The sequence below is a fragment of the Microcaecilia unicolor genome, chromosome 4 (genome assembly GCF_901765095.1).
Source record: "Microcaecilia unicolor chromosome 4, aMicUni1.1, whole genome shotgun sequence".
Classification (NCBI taxonomy): domain Eukaryota; kingdom Metazoa; phylum Chordata; class Amphibia; order Gymnophiona; family Siphonopidae; genus Microcaecilia; species Microcaecilia unicolor.
In genome coordinates, this window is record NC_044034.1 from 277,717,974 (window position 1) to 277,739,338 (window position 21,365).

The 21,365-nt window shown below is 44.1% G+C and overlaps 1 long non-coding RNA gene across 2 annotated transcripts in view; it reads left to right on the plus strand.

Moving 5' to 3' along the window:
• LOC115468063 overlaps positions 1-21,147 on the plus strand; it is a 52,557-nt gene extending 31,410 nt beyond the window's left edge. For both annotated transcript variants that reach the window (XR_003941814.1, XR_003941813.1), the window contains exons 4-5: positions 20,790-20,853; positions 20,960-21,147. This is a non-coding gene — a long non-coding RNA (uncharacterized LOC115468063). The remainder of the gene's footprint in view (positions 1-20,789; positions 20,854-20,959) is intronic.
• The last annotated feature ends 218 nt before the right edge of the window (positions 21,148-21,365 follow it).

The window sequence follows — 21,365 nt, forward strand, 5'->3', positions numbered from 1 at the left end:
CGAGGGCGGGACACAGGTAGAGAAGGAAGGCCAACGGGAGCTCTGCTGATCTGCGTGCTGTGTTTCGGCGACGCAAGTTCAATAGCGAAGAGAGGGCCCGGGCCGGGTGGAGGGGTGGCGGCGGCGACGACTCCGGGGGGGTGCCGGTAGCGGCAACCTCAAGGGGGGGGCCTGCAGCGGCGAGGGGAGGGAGCCTTGGAAAAACCCCATACTAGCCCGTTTTAACGGGCTCAATGGCTAGTTATAACTATAAAACAGGTAAAATAACAATAGTGATATTACTAATGATGGTAAGAGACATCAAAGGGGACAGTAGGTTAAGTATGAGTAAGATAAGACATATTGCTGGAAGCCATAGTATTACTACTACTAACTTAGTAAAAGAACAGTGCTGGGCAGACGTCTACAGTCTGTGCCCTGAGAATGGCAAGGACAAATCAAACTCGGGTATACATATAAAGTATCACATACCATGTATAATGAGTTTATCTTGTTGGGCAGACTGGATGGACCGTACAGGTCTTTATCTGCCATCATTTACTATGTTACTAGACATACTGGTGTGAGCCACGATAGGTATAACAACTTAGACTGCATCCATCCATCCAAGTGTTTCTAATTATTCTGCAACAGCTGTTATGTACTTGAGGACCTGAACATGTATACCTTGGAGGAAGGAGAGACTGGGGCAACATGATACAGACTTTCAAATATTTGAAAGGAGTTAATCCTCAAACAAACCTTTTCTGGAGACGGGAAGGTGGTAGAACTAGAGGACGTGAATTAAAGTTGAAGGGGGGCAGACTCAGGAGTAATGTCAGGAGGTATTTTTTCACAGAAAGGGTGGTAGATACGTGGAATGCTCTTCTGCGGGAGGTGGTGGAGGAGAGAACGGTAATGGAATTCAAACATGCATGGGATAAACACAAAGGAATCCTGTTTTGATGGAATGGATTCATGGAATCTTAGCAGAGATTAGGTGGCGACGCTGGTAATTGGGAAGCATAACCGGTGATGGCGGACTTCTACGGTCTACACCCTGATCGTGACTGAATAGATATGGATGGGCTGGAGTGTAAATTTTAAGGGACTTCGACATTAGCTTCAGATCTTTTAGTACAGGAACAGTGCTGGGCAGACTTCTATGGTCTGTGCCCTGAGAATGGCATGGAGAAATCAAACTCAGGTATAAAGTATGACATACCATGTAAAATGAGTTTATCTTGTTGGGTAGACTGGATGGACCGTTCAGGTCTTTATCTGCCGTCATTTACTATGTTACTGTTATTTATTTTATTTTATTTATTGCATTTGTATCCCACATTTTCCCACCTTTTTGCAGGCTCAATGTGGCTTACAATACATCATGAATGTTGGATATATATAAGAAAATAGGTATTTAGTATTGCAGAAGAATCTTGGGTAACATGATAATGAGAAAACATGATAGTAATATAATATAACAAGCAGATATTATAAGACAGTTCTGACTGTATGTGGAGGAGTGGTGTATGTTCACATTTGTTGATCTTTGTGGTATACCTTATTAAAGAGATGGGTCTTCAGTAGTTTGCGGAAGTTGGTTAGATTGTAAATCATTTTTAAATTGTGCGGCAGTTCGTTCCATAACTGTGTGCTCAAGTAGGTAAAGTTTGACGCATGCATTAGTTTGTATTTTAGACCTTTGCAGTTGGGGAAGTGCAGATTTAGGAATGTGCGGGATGATTTTTTAGCATTCCTGGGTGGTAGGTCTATCAGGTCTGACATGTAGGTTGGTGCGTCTCCGTGAATGATTTTGTGAACTAAGGAGCATATTTTGAACGTGATGCGTTCTTTAAGTGGGAGCCAGTGTAGCTTTTCTCGTAGGGGTTTAGCACTTTCCTATTTTGTTTTACCGAATATGAGTCTAGCTGCAGGGCCGCCAAGAGGGGGGGACGGGGATAAAATTCCCGGGGCCCGGGCCTCCAAGGGGGACCCGGCGCCGCAGTCCCACCCGCCACCGGGCCCCTTCTACCCGAACCCCTGCCAGCAGAAGTGCTGTCTTCTGACTCTGGTGTGCGCGGCCCACACAGACGCACTCCTCTCAGCTGATCTTCGCTGTACTCTGCAGGGCTTCTGTGCGTCTGACGTCCTGCTCAGCATAAATTAAAAAAAATCCTAATGACTGGATTAACAGTTGCAGTAAAAGTACAGAGAAGAACACATTTAAAAAATTCACTTAGGGCTTATGGGGGAAGCAAGATGGCCGCCGAGTAGGCTGGAAGAGAAGGACGCTCCCATTATATTTTGCCTTAGCATTAATTCCTGCAAAAATGCCGAAAAGGAAACGTAAGTCGAAGGGACTTCCCCTCCCGAAACCTACTCCTTCCTTACCTGGGCAAACGTCTATCTCTTCCTTTTTGATTTCTACCCCGATACAGGACGAATCCGCTGCTGGGGCAGGGAAGAGCCCCAGCTTGGAGAGCGAGTTATCGCTTAGCCCCCTGGGACCTCAAACTCCTCCACTGCCGCAACCAGACGGGAAGGCAGTTCCGGGGCCTGTGGAAACAATAGCCTCGAAGGGGCAGCGCACCCCGTCGTTGGAAGCGGGTATTGGGAACAGCATGCGGAGAAAGGAAACAGAGCTGCGTAGTTCAGGCATAACATCGGACGAAACAGCGGCTGAACTGAATTTAAATGTGGATTTGAGAGAAGAAGCTTCCTTGTGCGCTTTGTCAATTCAGCCACTGGAGAGGCCAGCTGAAATTTCACTAAGCTCAATCTGGACTGCTCTCGAATCTCTGCACAAGGTGTGTACATCCTATATAACTGTTTCTTTAAATAATGCATCTCAGATTAAGACTTTGAAAGAGAAAATTGAAGGAATTTCATCGAAACAAACAGCATTTGAAATAGAAGTGGCAAAAATTTCTAAACAACAGGCTCATATTGCTGGCGACCGGTTGGTTTTACACCGAAAGATCGAGAATTTAGAAAATGCATCCAAGAATTTAAACCTTCGATTATTAAATTTTCCTCTGTCTCAATATATGTCACCTAGAGATATGTTTGTGAAATTCTTAACTGAAATATATAATTACTCAGAACAAGTCCTGCCTCCATTACAGAGTATATATTATTTGAGACAGAAAATGAAGCAACAACAAAGAAATGTGAAACAACACAGTGAAGGAGAAGATATAATGAATGTTACAGATTTATTGGAAAAATCATTGGAAAATATTGAGACTCGATCAACTCTGGTGGTATCATTTGTGTTTTTGCAGGACAAAGAAACTTTGTTGAAATTATACCTAAAAAAAATACAGCCAGAGTTTAAAGGTGGAAAAATATCTATATTTCCGGACATATCTAAATGGTCGCAAATTAGAAGGAAATAATTCCTGGAAATGAAGAAAGAATCCATGGAGAAAAAAGCAACTTTTCAGTTGAGATTTCCGTGTAAATGTTTGCTTTTCTTTAAAGAAAAGAAATATATTTTCTATGAGCCTGAACAGTTGCAAGAATTTCTTAATGTGCAGAGTATTGAAGAGCAGTCATAGGATAAGAGGTTCATTTTGTAAATAGGGGTTAATCCCTACTCGATTATTCTTATTTGATTTTTCTTATATATAAGCCATCTTCCAATGGCATTTATAATTTTGCTTCCTTCCTCCAATTTGTGGACTATAATCCAATATAAAGATACTAGCCATTGAGCCCGTTAAAACGGGCTAGTATGGGGTTTTGGCAAGGCCCCTTCCCCTCGCCGCTGCCCCTCCTCCCCAAGGTCGCTGCTACCGGTCCCCCGGAGTCGCCGCCACCACCCCTGCACCCGGACCGGGCCCTCTTTTTGGCATTGAACTTATATCGGCGAAACACAGGCAGCACGCAGATCAGCTGAGCTCCCGTCGGCCTTCCTTCTCTGCCTGTGTCCCGCCCTTGCCGACGTTACATCACACAAGGGCGGGACACAGGCAGGGAAGAAAGGGCGAAGGGAGCTCAGCTGTTCTGCGTGCTGCATTTCGCCGATGTAAGTTCAATACCGAAGAGAGTGCTCGGGCCGGGTGGAGGGGGGGGGGGAGCGGTAGCGACATCGGCGGCTTCGCGCAATTTCCCTCTCTGTCCCACCCCCGTCATCATGTATTGATGCGGGGGCGGGACAGAGAGGGAAGTCTACTGCGCATTTGCGAGTGAGTACGGTCACTCGCCATTTATATGTTTGATTATCTTTAGTGGACAATGTTTATTTTGTCTATTTGAAATATATTTGTGGAATATTGGTATGGATATGTTGGTATATCTGTTCAAAGTTTACTCTTTGTAAAAATTAAAATTCAATAAAGAAAAAATTAAAAAAAAAATAATTTTCACTTAAGTGAAAGTAAAAAAGTTATTGCCTAATATAATACTTTTGAGTAAGAAGTAAAAGTACCACAACTACAATGAATGCAACTAATGTTAACGTTTTTATCCCAACAACCTTTTTGCTCTACAATTCGATCCACTTTGTTTTTTTAGTAAAACCAGTGGCATAGCAAGGGCGGGGCGGTGGGGCGGTCCGCCCCAGGTGCACGCCGCTGGGGGGGGGGGGGGTGTCGGCTCTGCTGGTTCCCTGCTCCCTCTGCCCCGGAACAGGTTCCAGGGCAGAGGGAGCAGGGAACCAGCGGAACCGACACCCCCCCAGCGGCGTGCACATGGCAGGCAAGAATGCACTCGGGGGGGCTTGGGTGATGCGCCGAGGGGGGGGGGTTGATGCGCCAAAGAGGGATGTCATGCTGCACCCAAGGGGGGGGGGGGCGCAGCGGCGAACTGCCCCGGGTGGCAGCCACCCTCGCTACGCCACTGAGTATAACTAAATTTTGAAAATGACTGTCACTCATGCGAGTGTGCTTGTGAGCCATTAATCCAGCACAGCTAAAAAGGTTCAACAACCGAACTAGCAGGAAGTGGATTGGTCAATAAAGTTCCTTCAGATCAGGTCAGGCTGCAATACTCTGACTGGGTTTGCAGGTTTTGATCAAGGGAATTTCTGACACGCTTGATTTCTGTATCGAAAAGAATACTGTATCATCATTATTGTCATTATCATCTGTATTAGAAGTAGTACTAATTCATCACTTGCATCTTCATTTTTATCTTCATTGTCATTGTCATGTTGTTCAGTTACAGAGAAGACTTTCACAAAGTTGGAATCATTGTCTTATTGTTGTAATAATTTTTTTATCTGATGGCAAACTCTGTATGAATATCTTTAACTTATAAAAGAACGTCAAATGATTGGTAACCCTTCAGTCCTTAGGCCAGACAAGCAGATTTCATTTCTAAAGACTCTATCAATCCAGTGGACAGTCATCCAATGTAAAATTTTCCATGGGATGACCAGCAGTTTTGTATGAATTGCAACCAGCTTCAGCTTCGTTTCCACTTTAAAGTGACCCAACTCATTACTGTTCTGTTTGGCTGGAGTGGAACAGGTAGATGTGATTCGCTTGTTTACTCTTTCCAAACATACTAGGACTAGGGGGCACGCAAAGAAGTTACTAAGTAGTAAATTTAAAATGAATTGGAGAAAATATTTCTTCACTCAACAAGTAATTAAACTCTGGAATTCGTTGCCAGAAATGTGGTAACAGCAGTTAGCTTAGCAGGGATTAAAAAAGCGTTGGATAATTTCCTAAAAGAAAAGTCTATAAGCCATTATTAAGATGGACTTGGGTAAATCCACTGCATATTCTAGGATAAGCAGCATAAAATCTGTTTTATTGTTTTGGAATCTTGCTAGGTACTTGTGACCTGAGTTGGCCACTGTTGGAAACAGGATACTGGGCTAGTGGTTAGTGCAGTGGTTACCTAGTGGTTAGTGCAGTGGATTTTGATCCTGGGGAACTGAGTTCAATTTCCTTCAGCTCCTTGTGACTCTGGGCAAGTCACTTAACCCTCCATTGCCCCTGGTACAAAATAAGTACCTGAATATATGTAAACTGCTTTGAATGTAGTTACAAAAACCTCAGGAAAGCAGTATATCAAGTCCCATTTCCCTTCCCCTTCAGTCTGAACCAGTATGGCAATTCTTATGTTCGTAACACCACAGGCAACTCCACTGTTCTTATTCACAGAACAGCAACATTTATGATGAGATGACCACTGTTTCCGTGACGAGATTTGAAATAGCAAATCCAGTTTTGCTGTTTCATTTGGTTTACTGAGGAATCATCATTTACATCGTGCTTCCGCTTTTAGTATTTACTTTTAACTGTAAACATCAGATGTAACTAAGTAAAAACAGTAAAAATTGATGAAATTATTACTTCAGTAAATGTAAAAGTAACACGTTATCCTGTACTTCTTTACAAGTAAGAGTGGCAAAACTTATACTTAAGTACAGCACTAGTTACATTTATCCAGTTACTATACAACACTAGATACATTGAAACTCAATGTTCAGTGTGCAGCAGTGGCTAAGAAAGCAAATAGAATGTTAGGAATTATTAGGAAAGAAATGGAGAACAAAACTGAAAATATTATAATGCCTTTGTATTGTTCCATGGTGCGACTGCACCTCAAATATTGTGTGCAATTTTGGTCACCGCATCTCAAAAAGAATTAGAAAAGGTACAGAGAAGGGAACAAAAATGATAAAGAGGATAGGACAACTTCCCTATGAGGAAAGGCTAAAATGGTTAGGGCTTTTCAGCTTGAAGAAGAGATGATGGGGAGAGATATGATAGAGGTTTATAAAATACTGAGTGGACTGGAACAGGTAAACAAGAATAACTTGTTTACTCATTCCAAAAACACAAGAACTAGGGAGCATGTAATGAAACTACTATGTCGTAAATTTAAAACAAACCAGAGAAAATATTTCTTCACTCAACATAATTAAACTGTGGAATTCATTGCCACAGAATGTGGTAAAAGCAGTTAATTTACCAGGCTTTAAAAAAGGTTTGGATATGTTCCTACAAGAAAAGTTTGTAAGCCATTATTAAGATAGACTTGGGAAAATCCATTGCTTTTCCCTAGGATAAACAGCATAAAATCTGTCTTTACTCATTTGGGATCTTGCCAGATACTCGTGACCTGGATTGGCCTCTGTTGGAAACAGGATACTGGTCTTGATGGACCTTTGGTGTCATCCAGTATGGCAATGTTTATGTTTTTATATACTTATGTATTGAAGAAAGTGAGCCTGAGAGAAAACTTTCGTACTTCGGTAACCAAGCTGTACACCCAACCAGAAGCGTGTATCAAAAGTAAATGGGACCTATTTGGGCACTTTTCAATTGGGCAGGGGCACCAGGCAGGGTTGCCCATTATCATCACCTACTTTTTGCCTTATCCATGGAACCACCTGCTGAGAGAATCAGAAGTAATCTAGATATTAAAGGGACTGAGATAGAGAAGGAATCCAATAAAATCACTTTTTGCCCATGACATCATGATGAATTTGATGAACGCTCAGATAACCTTCCCAGTCTTGATGAGGAAATGTAAGGAGTATGGAGCAGCAGTGGGTTTTAAAATCAATATGGATAAGACAGAAGATCTTAACATTAATTTGAGCCAGAGAGTAGAGGATATAGAGAAGTTTAGCTTGCCCTTTAAATGGAGGCTAGGTGGAAGTTTGGGAATATGATGTGGAATGTGACAGGATTTAAAAGCTGTGAAAGGAAATAGGAGGGCTAAGGTTAGGGATGGGTTGGGCTTTTCCTTTGGGGGGGACGGCACTAGGAAGGCAGTTCTTTAACATAGGTGATAACATTTACATGCCCATTACACGTGACACACATCAACGAGTCTTCTCCAGGAGTAGCCACCACACTCTATAATGCATTCCTTGAAAGGATTTTCTCAACGCAAAACTATTTACTTCACGAAGCAGGTGAAAGCTTGGCATATCTTCCAAGCTTTTAAAGGAAGAAATAATTAACTTGCTGGTTGCACACACACAGGGACTAACATTGAATGCGCGTACTGTAGCAGGACTTTCTTACCCACTCCTGCCCTAGCTGAGATTATATTCATGCACATTTCAGACTTCACATGCAACTTTCTTTAAATTAGTCCACTTATTTTGGTTCTGTCTAAGGCATATTGGTACTTTCATCTCATATGTTGTTTTCTTGTCCCAATCCTAAGATTTTTGGCTAGGGATGTAGGCTAAAATTAGTAGTCTATTTGGGATTCACGAATCTTTTTCTTTTAAATTACTTAAATGGAGGTCCTTAGCCCTATCTAGGTCAATGTCAACAGATGATGTTTTTTATATTTGATTTTCTATTAATAATAGCATTGAAACTTACATTAGTTAACTGGCAGAATAACTGGCAGAATAACATGTGTCTTGAATGTATGCATGTGGTGGAATAATCAAACATATAAAAGGCAAGTGACCGTACTCACTTGCAAATGCGCAGTAGAGACTTCCCTCTCTGTCCCGCCCTCGCGTCAAGACGTGATGACGGGGGGAGGGGGGCGGGACAGAGAGGGAAACCGCGGAAGTGGAGGGAGGGAACCGCTGATGTCGCTACCGCTCCCCCCCCCCCAAGGTAGCCGCTACCGCCCCCACCCACCCCCGGAGTTGCCACCACCCCCCTTCACCCGGCCCGGGCCCTCTCTTCGTTATTCAACTTACAGCAGCGCCGAAAACAGCAGCAAGCAGCTGAGCTTCAGCTCCCGTCGGCCTTCCTTCCCTGCCTGTGCCCCGCCCTCGCCGACGTGACATCACACGAGGGCGAGGCACAGGCAGTGAAGGAAGGCCAACGGGAGCTGCTGCTGTTTTGGCGCTGCTGTAAGTTGAATAACGAAGAGAGGGCCCGGGCCGGGTGAAGGGGGGGCGGGGGCGACTCCGGGGTGGGGGGGGGCGGTAGCGGCTACCTTGGGGGGGGGGGGGACAGGGGAGGTCTCAGAAGGAGGGGGGGCCTTGGAGCTGGGAGGGCTGGACTGAAGGGGGCCTTCCAGCTGGCTGGGAAGAAGGCACGGGGGGGGGGCCTTGGAACTGGGAGGGCGGGAGGGCGGGCGTGCAGGGGGCCCCTTACAGTTGTGAGGGAATGGGGCCCCTTACAGTTGTGAGGGAGAGCAGGGGGCCTTGGAACTGGGAGGGAGGGAAGGGGGCCTTGGGAGCTGGGGGGGAGGGCCTGGGGCCTTGGAACTGGGAGGGAGGGAGGGCGGGCAGGGGGCCTTGCAGCTGGGAAGGGGGGAGGACTGGAGCCTTGGAGCTGGGATGGAGGGACAGAGGTGTCCTTGGAGCTGGCAGGGAAGGAGGATGGCAGGGGGCCTTGCAGCTGCAACGGGAGGGGGGCCTTGGGAAAAAAAACATTCCAATACGCGCCCGTTTTAACGGGCTTAACGGCTAGTGTTGCTATAAAAAGCATGATGTGGCCAGGTCCACCAAGAGGGGGTCATGGGGGAGGCAAAATTCTTCGGGCCCAGGCCTCCAAGGGGGTCCAGTGCCAGGGTCTCTATTTCTTCTGCTCCTGATGGGGACCCAGGTGATCGCGTCTCGACAGGAGAGCAGGAGAGAGATAACTGTGGTGCTGCCCCCCCTTGCATTGCCTGCCAAGCAGCTGCTGGGCCCTCAGGCCGTGCATGCTCAGTTTTGAAACTGAGCGTGCGGGAACTGAGAGAAAAGCAGCCGCAGGGGCATGCAATGCGGCAGCCGGCAGAGGAAAGAACAGCGGTGCCTGGAGGAGGACCTTCTGCTGGCGGGGCCTTGGGATCCTCGTCAGCAAAAGTACTCACAATTCAGTCGGGTGGGGGGGGGGGGGCGGCAGTGATCCTTGGGGGGGGGGGCAGTGGCCCTGCCCCAGGCCCGGCAGCAGTGGCGGCCTTGCCCCAGGCCTGGCAGCAGCTTCAGCCCTGCCCCGGGCCTGGCTCAGTCTCTCAGTGGCCCTGGAAGTGGCAGCTTTAGAGAAGAGGAAATGACTCCTAACTTATTTGTCTAAATGGGACAGGCAAGATGTTAATAAGTCTGTTAACTAATTGGGGGGAGGGAGAGGGTAAAGAGTCATGGATTTGATATATTGCCTTTCTGTGGGTACAACCAAAGCAGTTTACAGTACATAGATTCTGTGCAGGTGCTTTCTCTGTCCCTAGTGGGTTCACAATCTAAGTTTTGTACCTGGGGCAATGTAGGGTTAAGTGATTTGCCCAGGGTCACAAGTGCCCTGATGCTCAGAACCAAATGCAGGTGGTAGAGGCTGTTAGCACTGAACTAGCGCCCACATTAGTGCATGCGCCATGCTTAGAGTCTCTGGAGTACGAGACGACAAGCACGCCAACGATTAGCGCAAATAATATGCTAATGTAGTCAAATGGATGTTAATGAGCTCATTTCCTATTCCCTCCCAATGCTCAGAGAACAACACACAAAACAAAGCCACCTTACTACTGAAAAGAAAATAATGCCAGCTCAGAGCAGGCATTCTCATGATTCCTTCTTTAAACTCTGCTGATTTTTATATAATTTGGAAATAGAAGGAAGCCCATGCAAGTCCCTAGGCGCTGGTAGTGAGAAATGAATACATGTGAATCACAGTAAACCCAAAAGTAAAAGCACACATTGGCACCTGTTTTCCTGCATTTAAAAGTTTATGTTTATTAAAATACTTTATATAAGCAAAGACCTGGGATATGAATTGAAGGGAGTAAATTTTGCAAAATTGATAAAAGATATCCCCAGGCAAGTTAGCGGGGCAGAGCTACAGGAGAGCCAGTATAGGATATTACATAGGGGATACATGGCACAAACACAGGCAGCAAGAGCGGGCTGTGCACCGGATGCTCAGTGTGTAAAGTGTAGACAAGGGAGAAATACACTTCTGCATGCATTTTGGAGTTGTATCAAAGTGAAAATATTCTGGAAAAGGATCCATAATTACCTTGAGACTCTCATAGGCCACAGACTAATTCCCTCGTGGAGAGGGGTGTTATTAAACAAAAGGGGGGCCTATGAGCTATCAGACAAGAACATGAATCTATTACTGGGTAAGGCATACGCAGTGGGGAAAAAATGTATACTGAGGCATTGGTTGCAAGAGGAACCACCCACCATCTGGTTTTGGAGGAATAAATTTCATGAGTTGATGTTATGGGAGGCTAGAGCGGCACGAGGCATCCCAAAGAAAAGAAAAGCCTTTATTTCAATTTGGAACAGATATTTACACAGTATCTCACATAAAGCGAGAAGCGCAGTGCTCAATAATCTGCCCCTATTATAAGAGGAGCACAGTGCCAAAAGAAGCAAGACCAATATTTTACACTCTGGTAGGAATAGCATGTGCAGAGGTAGAGGTAATTAACCATGATGTTTAGAGAACATTTTAAGCGAGTAGAGGGGGAGGGAGGTTGGGGGGGGAGGGGGGTATAGGAGTGGGAAGGGTAATGTTCAATGCATAATAGAGGGACATGTGTATTATTAGATAGGAGAACAATCCTTTGAAGGAGCACATTAAGAGGACCCACCAGTAAATATTGTTGGGATAATACACTGAGTAAAACACGAGTTATAAATATTGGAGTTTCATATAAAAGTTTATTGTTAATAGTTATGCATTGTACAGTAATTATACATGTACACATTATAGATATAGGAGTAGACAAGAAGGAAGGGATAGGGGAGAAAAGTTTGGAAAACATTGATGATGGACATTTCAGGTTTAGTAATATGTACTAGACTTTGCTGTTATACGATTTATATTGACTGAGATGGAATTGTATACCATGTGACCTCATCAATAAAAAATTGTTGAAGCATAAAATACTTTATATACCACCATGGGCGTAGTTTGACTGTTTCATTTGGGGGGGCAAAAATGGGGCAGAGCATATTAGCATATTCATTTGCATATATATATTCAAATGAATATGCTAATATGGAGGAAGGAAGGGAAAAAGAGCTGGCTTTTTTTGGGAATAACCATAATGAATATGTAAGAGATATCAAGCCAGATCTTTCACCCATCTTTCCTCTCTCCCCTGTCCCCTCCATCAATCCCTGTTGTCCAACAATTCTTCTCTCTCCCCTGCCCATCCTGTTTCTTTCCATCCCCTTCTCTTCCCCTCCCCATTCTATCCAACGTCTCCCTCCCCCTTCAAAGCATCTCCCAAGAACGACAACGTGGATGCAGCAGCAGCTCACACAGGTTTGCTTGCTGTGTTTGTGAACGGCGACGGCTGCGCGGGGGAGTGAAAATGGCTTCCTTACTTACACACTGTTAAAGTGGACTAGATAGGCCTGGCTCACTCCACTTCCGAAGCTGCAGCGGCGAACGGGCGGGCGGGAAAGCAGCAAGCAAGCAGCTACGCTGAACTCCGTCCTTCGCTTCCTGAATCCTGCCCTCTCTCTGCGTCCCGCCTTCCTCTGATGTCATTTCCTTTGGGGCGGGCGGGACGCTGAGAGGGCAGGATTCAGGAAGCGAAGGACGGAGTTCAGCGTGGCTGCTTGCTTGCTGCTTTCCCACCCGCCCGTTCGCCGCTGCGGGAAAGAACTCGTCTTTGTCGTTTAGGGGGGCACTGCCCCCCTCCCCCCCCCAGTCTACGCCCATGTATACCACCCCACTTTTCCAGATCTCGGCACTTATATTTAAAGACACAGAAAACATTTGCCAATGTGTTCTTTACATTTGAGTTTGCAAGGTGCATGCATACATCTGAGTTTACCACAAAACTCTTCAGCGCATGTGCCATGCATGTTCCCCCGCCTTGCTTTCACTTTTACAGCACACACATAATTTAGATATCATTTCGAGCATTGACAAGGTAGGTTTAATTGCTGTTGTGGCAGTATGGTTTTTGGCACTGTTGGCTTATCGCGGTAGTTCTGAGCATTAGCCTAAAGGAGCTGCAGTGGAAATTTAACCCAGTTCCCCAGGTTCTCAGCCTACTGCACTCATCCACTGTACTGTACTGTGAGCTTTTAAAACTGTCAAATTGTTTTGTTTTTGCATTAAATAATAAACACATTCATACGCTGGAAAATTGTATATGATTTCATATTGTAAACTGTTTTGGAGCCACATTGGGAAAGATGGTACAGAAAAGTAATAAATGCTTTTATTTAAATAAATATATGTAACAAATGCATTTTTTTTGAAATGCCACAATGCTTGTGAGCCCTACAGTAAGAGAAAGCTATTTTATAATTCTCAGATAGTAAACAATTTTTTTTAAATTTCAGTTAAACTCCTTGCCTGGAAGTGATGTTATAATTTCTACCATAGGGTCAGAAAGAAAATTTTAAATAGAACTTGACTATCTAGTGTTGAGTCTACACCCTTTCTTCTCACTGTCTCTGCTGCTAAAAACATACCCTAATATGTAGAAAGACCAACAGTTTTGCCCTAGAACAATGAAACACATCAGCTACTTGCAGTGCATTTTTTTCTAGCAAAAAAGGTGCTCGTACTCAAATGCTAGGACACCCTTCAAGGGTGGAGTGATCACTGAGGGATCCACCCCACAATAGCCAGGCCCCCTGCAACCAGTCACAGAATCTATGACAAGGCAGAATTGGTGTGTAGAGCCTCAGCTCTTTCATTAAAACTTGGGAACAATGGTTCAGTTTTAGCAGACAATGGAAAAGGTGCCTGTACTCAGTACCCCCAAGTACCCCTCAAAAAAATCCCTGGCTACATGTCTGTTTAAATGCAAAGTCAGCATTGCATTGAAATACTGTAAATTCTGTGTTTTCCTTGTAAATGCTTTATATCTTATCACAATGTTAAGTTTATTTATTATGAACCATTGCAGTTACAGAATTTTCTTCTGACAAAAAGTGTCTTGAGAGCCCCTGTGGGAGCCTCCATATAGAAGGTTTTATTAGGAATAAATTTGCAGAATTAATTGCTCTGACTTCTTTTCCTTTTTTCCCCTGTATTTACCAAACTTCCTATGGATTTACTTTAAATTTTCCCCATTTCTAAAGTGAACTGTATTGGGCATCTGTAGTTTGTATTGAATTATTGTATATTTCTTGTTACCATTTCTGGATTTCCTGTCAAAGTGGAATCTTTGATGTAATAATGTAAATCACCTCTAATGCAACCATGGAGCTGTTCAGCCATTCAAATATTTTTACTTATGATGGGTAACAGAATAAACCTTTCTACTAAAGATTAAAATGGAAATATGTCACCAGAGTAGCAGTGGGTGGAAAGGATGAACACTAGAGATGGTTTCCCCTGGATTCAAGAATTCACAACTGCAGACATATAGGATGAGATAAACAGTTACAACCCACTTTCCACTTTTGTTCTGGGTTACTGATAATACATGAAATAATATCATTTCCATTCATATAAGTTCATTTTGCTTCCTGTTTCTTCTCAGATGGAGTGTGTGTGTGTCTATATATATATATATATTTGTAACATTTATATCCCACATTTTCCCACCCAGTAGGAGGCTCAATGTGGCTTACATAATACCGTAAAGGTGATCGCCAAGTCCGGTAGATGTTAAACAAAACAAATATGGAACACTTCACGAATTTGCATGTCATCCTTATATATATATATATATCCCTATATTGTGAATTTGTGACGAAGAAAAATTACAAAGGACCTAAATAACACTTCCATGCTCATTCCCCCCCCCCCCCCCCATGACAAGTCCCCTCCTGAAAAAATAACAAAATAAAATAAGTAGAGCATGATTATTGCATGTTGACAGGCAAATTACCTTTTTTCCCCACATTAAGGGGCCCTTTTATTGCAGGGGTAAAAAGGCCAAAAAATGGCATGTCCATGTGGTATGATTTCACTTACGGTGTAGCCATGCTGGGGGGGGGGGGGGGGGGGAACACAACATCATCCATTCAGATGGCATTAAGGGCTCCTGCACTAACCCGGCAACAACCAGGTTTCATACGGTACTGCCCGATTACCACCGAGTTAGCTCCATGCTGGAAAATAACTATTTTCCCTAGTGCTGCAAATGGTGCACGCCAGGGCTGAAATTATTACCAGTGCCCGCATTGGGCTGTTGGTAGTTCCAGATTAGCATGTAGTAAGCCTGTGTTGGGCTTACCGAAGCTCTGTGAAAGGGCCCCTAAGTGCGCATTAGCACTTAATGCAGTTTAATAAAAGGGCACTTAATTGTAATAAAGGACCAATTCTCATCTTGTGGTCCTGAAAGTGGGTCGTAAGTCTGTGTTTTGAAAATGAGCCCCATAGTTAAATCTGACCCATGTCGCCATGACACGGAACATTTATAACAAGCTTCATGTCCCACTGGGAGAGCTCATTCTATTTTCTTGGCCCATTGCAAGCTTTTTTTTTTTTTAGAAAGATGTATTAAAAATAATGTGTTGCTAATACTGATAGGATCTTATCTTATTCTAGTATATCATTTGTATTAGATACCAGGGATATTCTTAGAATGAAATTTGGCCAATAAACTTTAATTTGGAAGATGTTGGTTCACTCTCATAAGGATGTAAATGTAGACTTCACTCTGCAACATGTAACAATCACTGTAATAAAAACTGATGCATTTCTGGCTTTAATACAGTAACAGATATAAAGACACAGAAAAATAAACATGCCCTTAAGATCCAGTCCAAAATATTCATCACCCATGACGACCAATGAATTTGCCTCCAAAACATGAGTTATTACATAGGCGGTCGGTGGCCAAACTGTTTGGGGAGGCTAAAGGGGGCGGGGTTAGGGGTGGGGCCAGGGGTGGAGCTTAAATCCATAATTATCTGATAACACACAGAAAAAAAAAAAATAAAAATAAAAGTCACAATACCTTTTATTAAATTTAGATATTAGCTATGTATCATATGTCAAAGAATAAAGTGGTTGCTCAAAGCATATACTAACCACAATCGCTCAACTGCAAAACACTATGCACAACTTTGTGCAAAAACACACTCAGAACCTTACTGTACCATAAATATTACACTGGGCAGAACCTAATACACCAATATACCACCCATATGGAAAATGCAGACCGTCAACAATATGAAACAAGGGATCATAATATCATGATACGTGTAGAGCCACAAAACACCCTAATTCATGTTTAATGTGGGATAAAATGCCATAAATAAGTAAATGTAAACTTTTAATGTTGAGCACCTAATTCTGAAAGTGGACATATTCCAAACACTATAATGAAAATAAAATTATCTTTTCTACCTTTGTTGTCTGGTGACTTTGTTTTTCTGATCATGCTGGCCCAGTATCTAATTCTGCTGCTATCTGTCCTCTTAACTCCGTTTCCAGGGCTTCCTTTCCATTTATTTCTTCACTTTCCGCCTTTCTTCTTCATTTCTTGCCCTACATCCGTAAGTAAAAGCTGGGTCCTGCGCAGACTTGACTGTCCAGTGGATCCAACTTCTGCCTATTTTCTTCCTCCATGTGCAGTTTTTCTCTCTTCCTTTTCCCTCATCTCATCTCCTTCCTCACTCTTCCCTCCCCTCCATCCATGTCCAGCAACCCTCCTCTCCCCTCCATCCACCCATGTCCAACAACCTTCCTTATGTACAGTGCAAAATATACAGATAGCAGATTTTAATTCCCAAATCTGACAAATTTCAATCAATAAATGGAAAATAAAATTATTTTTCTACCTTTATGCCTGGTAATGCTATTTTTCTAAGCATAGTAGTCTCATTCTCTCTCTGTATCCCTTAGATCACTGTCCAGAGCCTCCTGTTCATTTGCCATGTTATATTTTCTCAATGTCTTCCACTCAGACATTGATTTTTTTTTCATGCTCATCTTCCCCCAATACATTTTTTGCCTCTCAAACTTTATCCCTCTTTCTCATCCTCCAGTCTTCCAGCTCCCTCTTTTTACTGCTTCTATCTAGCTCTGCATCTCTTTCCCCACCCATTTCTAACATCTCCCCTCTCTCCTCTTTCCTTTCCATTGATGCCAAGCATCTCTCCTTTCTTCCCTTCCTTCTTGCCCAGCATCTTTTCCTGGTTTTCTCTTCCCCCTTCCTTCTTGCCCAGCATCTCTTCCTGGTTTTCTCTTCCACCTTCCTTCCTAACCAGCAATGCCAGCATCTCCCTGATTTCTCTTTCCACCTTTCCTCCTCTCCAGCACCACCCCCTGATCTTTCCTCCCACCTTCACTCCTCTGTGCCCAGCATGTCACCCTAATCACCCTTTTTCTACCCTCCTCCATGCCCAGCATGAACCCCCCATTTCCTTTCTCACATTTCTCCATGCCCAGCATGTCCCACAATCTCCATTTCCTTCTTCCTTTTTCCCAATCTTTCCTCCCACCTTCCTCTGTATCCAGAATCTCACTCTGATCTCCCATTTCCACTTTCCTCCTTGCCCACATGCCCAGTTAATCTCCCTTTCCACCTTTCTCCATGGCAGCACAGCATGTCCCTCGATCTCGCTTCTACTGTCCTCCAGCTCTGAGCTTGCAGCGACTCTTCTCTCCCCTGCCATCCGTGGCTTTCGCTCCCCCCCCCATCCGCCCCTTGTTATTAAAGCCTGAGGCTGAAGCGTTCTCCGATGCGGCGATGCACATAGCCAGCCTGATTCTGCCTGCGTCGGAGCCTCTCTCATACGCGTCCCGCCTCTGCGTACGACAGGAAGTTGAATTTGAGGAGGCGGGACGCGTCTGAGAAAGAGAGGCTCCAACGCAGGCAGCAGAATCAGGCTGGCTATGTGCATTGCCGGCATCAGAGGGAGAACGCCTCAGGCCGACCGGAGATGGAGTGACCACGCCAGGCGAATGGATGGGTGAGTGAGAGCGGGAGGGGGTGTGTGGAGGTGCAAGACTCGCGCGGGAGGGGGGAGGAGGCAGACACCGCCGGTCACTGCAGCATTTTGGCGCTTAGGCGCCATCTCTTTTAAAGAGCAGCCAAGGGAAGTCCTCCCCAAGCCTCTTATACGGGGCGCCTATGAGTTATTAGTACTTATATACTCAAGAAATGGGGCATGTGAAGTCACAAAATACTTTCACTACTTAAATATCATGGCATATATTAATGAGGAAGGAAAAATGCCTCAATGAGCAGGATAGAGCTATTACTTCTTTAAGCTCTTCACATAATATTGTAATCGTAGGCAAAAAAAAAAAAAGTTTCCTTAAACAGATCAAATAAAAATTTCCCAGTCCAACTTTTAATTTCTTAAATAAAGCACTAAACTTTTGTAGCAATTAAAGTTGTTGGTCATGCCCTGTCAATTCATTTCCAACACGTTTCGCAATGCAAAACAGAGAATTAGAAACCCAGAAGAGAGCACTGAGAGTTTAAAGATTTAAAAGCACTGGGTTTCTAATTCCCTGAAGCAGTGGTTTTGCACTGCAAAACATGTTGGAAATAAATTGACAGAACATGACTGCCCAGCTATCAAACTACTCGTTCCCAAATCGCCTCACATCATCAGTCAAAAAACCACCTCCTCATCCTCAGTCATTCAATCTTCCAAATCTTTTTCCAGTTTTCACAATCATTTAGGGGCTCTTAATCAAAGCAAAAAAACAAACAAACTAACCATAAAATGGCATAACTGGCAGATAATTTAATTTTCTCACAGAAAAATGTCTAAAGCATATAATTAAAGAAACCAAAAAAATCTGTGCAAGTCCGATAGTCGCCGAAAAGATGTTCCCAGAGGGAATGTTTCATGGGCATGACATGGGTGGTGTTACGTGATGAATGTTTTTTGGCAATAACAGATAGTAAAACTACTTCCATGGGGCAGAAAGTAAAACGTCCAGAATTAGACCTGCTTTAAGTACATAAGTACATAAGTAGTGCCATACTGGGAAAGACCAAAGGTCCATCTAGCCCAGCATCCTGTCACCGACAGTGGCCAATCCAGGTCAAGGGCACCTGGCACGCTCCCCAAACGTAAAAACATTCCAGACAAGTTATACCTAAAAATGAGGAATTTTTCCAGTCCATTTAATAGCGGTCTATGGACTTGTCCTTTAGGAATCTATCTAACCCCTTTTTAAACTCCGTCAAGCTAACCGCCCGTACCACGTTCTCCGGCAATGAATTCCAGAGTCTAATTACACGTTGGGTGAAGAAAAATTTTCTCCGATTCGTTTTAAATTTACCACACTGTAGCTTCAACTCATGCCCTCTAGTCCTAGTATTTTTGGATAGCGTGAACAGTCGCTTCACATCCACCCGATCCATTCCACTCATTATTTTATACACTTCTATCATATCTCCCCTCAGCCGTCTCTTCTCCAAGCTGAAAAGCCCTAGCCTTCTCAGCCTCTCTTCATAGGAAAGTCGTCCCATCCCCACTATCATTTTCGTCGCCCTTCGCTGTACCTTTTCCAATTCTACTATATCTTTTTTGAGATACGGAGACCAGTACTGAACACAATACTCCAGGTGCGGTCGCACCATGGAGCGATACAACGGCATTATAACATCCGCACACCTGGACTCCATACCCTTCCTAATAACACCCAACATTCTATTCGCTTTCCTAGCCGCAGCAGCACACTGAGCAGAAGGTTTCAGCGTATCATCGACGACGACACCCAGATCCCTTTCTTGATCCGTAACTCCTAACGCGGAACCTTGCAAGACGTAGCTATAATTCGGGTTCCTCTTACCCACATGCATCACTTTGCACTTGTCAACATTGAACTTCATCTGCCACTTGCACGCCCATTCTCCCAGTCTCGCAAGGTCCTCCTGTAATCGTTCACATTCCTCCTGCGACTTGACGACCCTGAATAATTTTGTGTCATCGGCTGAGTTGGAGAGTGGAGAGATGGAAGTGGTCATTTGTGAGACATAGTGGAGAGTTGCTGAGTGTTTTGCTACCTTTGTGTGTTTTCCTAGTCTGAACCTTTTGACTTTCACATTTCCTGCCTTGCCTTTTCTGTGTCTCACCTCCTCACAGGGCTTCTTTTCAGGGGGTACTGAGTACCGGCACCTTTTCCATTGTCTGCTAAAATTGACCCATGGCCCCCAAGTTTTAATGAAAGAGCTCAGGCTGTACACACCAATTCTGCCTTGTCATAGATTCTGAGGCTGGTTGCAGTGGGCCTGGCTATTGTGAGGTGGGTCCCTCAGTGATCACCCCACACTGAAGGGTGGCCTGGCATTTGAGTACCGGCACCTTGTTCGCTAGAAAAAATTGCACTGCCTCCTCAACTCCTTGCCCACACCTGCTAGACCCTATAGCCACAACCATTCCTTCCTCTGTATTTAACTCCCTTCTCTCACCAAACCCTCACTATCCCAAACTCCCACACCTTCCATTATACTTCCCTAACTGCTTGTCCTCTATCTTTCATTGTTCCTCTCTTTGTCCATACCAAGTTTGTCACTGTGCTCTGTGTTGCAGCTGTGTGTATGATGACTGTTTGTTGATGGTGGGAGAGTGAGTGTTTTGGGCAGCTGGTGAGTGTCTCAGGACTGCAAGCTGGTTCTGGATCTCACAAGGTGCAGGAGGTGGAAGTGTGCACCTGTGGTGGTGGGACACCTGTACGGCAATCGTGGATGTGCTGAATGCTTTGGTCACTCACACCTTGATAGAGGTGGATGACAGTTTGGAGGGGAGGCCCCGTAGGAGACAGCCCTATCAGAGTCTTCAGACCCTGCACCCGCTTCCTGTACCTCACTGACTAGGAATGCCTTACTAGGTACTGCTTTTGACATTTGCGAGATAGACTTTTTTTTTTTTTTTAATGACCTACACCTGCGAACATTTTAGGAAGAATGACACCTAAACCTGTGATTGAGATGCCATTTTCAACCCTCAACATTGCCTTACCATTGGGGATGTGGCTTTCATCTGCCTGAAATCTTCTACACCTAGGAAACTAACTCATTTGCTTTCCATTCTGTCTCTGCAGAATCAGGCAGCTGAACCCTGGAAGCCATGAGCCAGCTGGAGTCCCCTTTTGCCACTGTCTCTAGGTAAGCAGAGACCTCTGATTCTACTCTTCCCCTTCTGGTAGGGAACTGACCTGAGACCTGGTCTGCCTTATTTTTCTTATAATAAAGGACTATTTGCTTTTTGCAGGACCTGGCTGTTGAACAAAATAGAGCACAGGCACTGGTCAGTAGGAACACAAGGGACGGCAGTGTACAAAATCAAAAATGGAAGAATATCTCCCTGAATGGTGCAACTTAATGTTCCTATAATCAACATTTCTGGGGGGGTTTTAACTGTGTAAATATACCTTTTCCCAAAATAAAATGTTAATTTAAAAATCCCTATATAATTTCCTAAGTGTCTCTGATTTTATTTCTCTCCTTAACTTAAGATGGGCTGTTTTACTATCTGAATATTTCCCTACAATTCAGATTCACGCAGCCACTGCACACCTGCACCATTCATAATAACCTTTCCAGAGCTGCAAGGTTTGGTTCAAATAACAAAAGCATCAAAGGTGACAAGGATCAAATTTGTAACATCTCCATCCTAT